We start from the raw sequence: 3,278 nt of genomic DNA on the forward strand, positions 1-3,278 counted from the left end.
TCACATTCATAAATCTTCTCATGCACCCTCGCCGATTATTCTGAATTTTAACAAGTCCATCTTTACTTAAAGTAAATAAATCCAGTAAATACTTATTTGGTGGATTTATTCATGCCTTATCTTTTTCGGCCTTCCTCGTATTGAACATCTATCAAAGTTTGCATTGTAAAACTTTTTGTCGTCTGAACCAACGGAGCAAACCATTCGTTATTTTGACTATAATGCTTGTCTCAGTTTTCAATACTTTTAATCATTGTCTTACCAAACATTCGCCCGAGATATCGCACATCGATAGCATTCAGCCTTTTTTCGTCCTTCTTTTTCTAATTTCATTTTTCTCTTTTATACATGTCGGTACCAGGACTCTATTGCGAACTGCTAAGTTTGCCTCCTACGATAAGATTTAAGTCCATAATTCACCCTGTTACCAAAAAAATGCTGGGGATTTCAAGCAAACAAGTCTGTATTAAGTGTTAAGATTGGTTTAAAACAGTATGGGGAAATAATAAAATAATTCCAATTTACAGAATTAGATCAGATAGTACCTACTTTATGTGATTCAAGTTCTCGTAACTGCCAGTAAATTTAAGCGGCAATAATTTCTGTTCTCAGAAAGTCAGCACATTCAAATGTCATCACACTAACACCGGTATAAATTAAAACTAAAAACTTATTCCTGAAATCGCGTTGGTATTTATTAAAGTGTACAAACCATATTTTCATAAAAAAAGTACTAAATAAATATTTATAAATCTAATAATAAAGCAACAGGACACACGTCGGTAAGTTAGGGACACATTTTTTCAATTGATTAAACGAGGAACTTCAGTCCTACAGGAAATTGAATACAATAAATGTTTTCTTGCCTGCGGCAAAAATTAGAGCATTAAATTGTACAGCCAAGTTTCCTGAAATGTACGAAAAAAATAATGAAAAGGACTACTTTTAACGACGTCACTGGTTCATATGAATCAACTAACAATGGCTTACTTACCGTAAATGAACCAATGGGCAGAACTGATCGAAAATTAAGCGGAAGAGAACCTCTGACGTCACACGCGGAGTTATTTCAGAGATACGAAACTTGAAAAATCGTAGCGTTGATAATACGATGTAAAAAAAATTAAAAACGAATTTGGCTCAGTTTGATAGTCTATTAACACACAATTATCTTTTTTTAAAAACCACTGAATTTTCTCATTGTCAGTTATCATGTATAGGGATACTGTAAGGGTTTTCGAATCAAGAAAGTCAGCATTCGAAAAATTATTTTTTATCAAGAAAGCATACCATAACGTCCATGACACGTATATATTTTTTTATACGACGGTAATTAGCATTTATTTATTTAAATACTTTTTTATTTATTTACATACATAAGTTTATAGTACATTATTTGAGACAATAAGTCCCAACTCCATGGGACTAAAAGTCCTGTGTTGAGATGGGATTAAATGATGAAGGATGAGAGGGCATTAAAAGCATTACACAGAAAACTCCGTTTTTAACTATGACAACCGGCTTCTGGCTGGTTTGCTTGTTTTGGAGCGAATTCCTATTGTCCTTATGAATAATATGAACGTCAAGTTTTAAACATATTTTGATAAAATTAAATTAATTTAATTAAATAAACATATATAGAAAGCCTCGTGGCGTAGTGGTCAGCGCGTTTGCCGACCATTCAAGGGGTCTCTGGTTCGATTCCGACATGGTTGACATGAATAGTTATTTAAAAATGTGTTTTTACACTATAATATTTCATAGCCCCATGAACGGCACCTAAACCACCATTAAGTGAGGAAAAAGAATGTTGATGATTAAATAAACATATATTGTAAGCTGATAACGAATATTGAATTAACTTTGTCTTTTGATTATCAGTTTGAGACTTGACTATTGCCGATAAAAAATTATCGTAAAATAATTTCTTATGTATGAAAACAATAATAATACAAACAATTCAAATAATGGCTTAAAACACTTATAATAAATAAAAAAATGTTAATGGGAATTAATTCAGGTTCGAAATGGTGAATTTAAAAAACAAACAAAATGCTATGAAATAATTTCGAAAACTAAAATACGAGTAGAATATTTTATTTTTTACAAATGTAACGCAGTTTTATCTTATTTTAGCAAAATAAATACTGAAAAAACGATTTAGATTTATAGATTATTATAATGAGATATGAAAACAAATTTCATGCATGTTTCCCGTTTCTTGTGTACGTGTATGTATGTGTATAGGTACCTTCACTAATCATCACCATTATACATTATGCCTACCAACTGGACAAGAGACTGAGTTGAGTGATTTATAATTTCCTTATTATGGATGCAACATAATGCTACTGGCTGCGGCCGGACGGGCTACAGGGTACAGGGTGCATGAGAACACTATATTACTAGCAAATATTTCCAGTTCTATTAACACGTTGGACAGAAAAGGAAATGACCAAATGGAAGCTGTCATCAGCTTGTTAAGCGATTATATTACGAGTATATCCAACGCGACGTGGTTTACGTTACAATACCATAACGTTATTTTCATAGAAGTTTACTTGGAATTATCTGCATAATGTTTAAGGTTTAGTGCAATGATCTGAAAGGCGTAGGTAGATACACTTAATAATAGGTTGAAGATTTTTTTTTGTCAAGTTACTATCTTTGTACTACGTTAATTTGCCATGACTTTTGAATTTCATACTCCATACTTTTTTTTTTTTTTGTGATCTTATGATTTACCCAAATATTTCAATTTGAGGGCTATTTTCAATGAGTTTTAAACAACTCATTAGAAAAATAGGACCAAGTTGTGGCAAAGAAGGATGCGAACCTCGAACCCACGATACTAACCACGGGACCACAATTCGATTCAAATTTTGATAACAATTTTAATTTTATTTTTTTATAATTGCATTTTTAAAAAACATTTTGTATATGTTTAATTTTATTGTACAGTAGATAGCTGCACACTAATTTAAATGTACGTATTGCCTAGGAATCATAAAAATTAAATTATGTTCATACAAATGATATAAACATACCTAAATATTTATGTAAGCATGAACAGCGTTATAAAATCATTTATGTATACAAGATTTAAAAATTCCTATCGCTTTGTTGATTTTACATGCTAGCTTAAACTTTACATAATGTTACAACAGAGATGGAAAGCATTAAAAAATTAAGTCTAGGTATTAACAAGGTTTATGAACTGTTATAGGCTGCTTTAAGTAGCGGCTTAGCGTACATACTATTGTGAAGTAAAAGAACTG

This window comes from Micrasema longulum, unplaced genomic scaffold (assembly GCF_059751315.1).
Source record: "Micrasema longulum isolate JH-2025_06_02 unplaced genomic scaffold, ASM5975131v1 h1tg001354l, whole genome shotgun sequence".
Lineage (NCBI taxonomy): Eukaryota > Metazoa > Arthropoda > Insecta > Trichoptera > Brachycentridae > Micrasema > Micrasema longulum.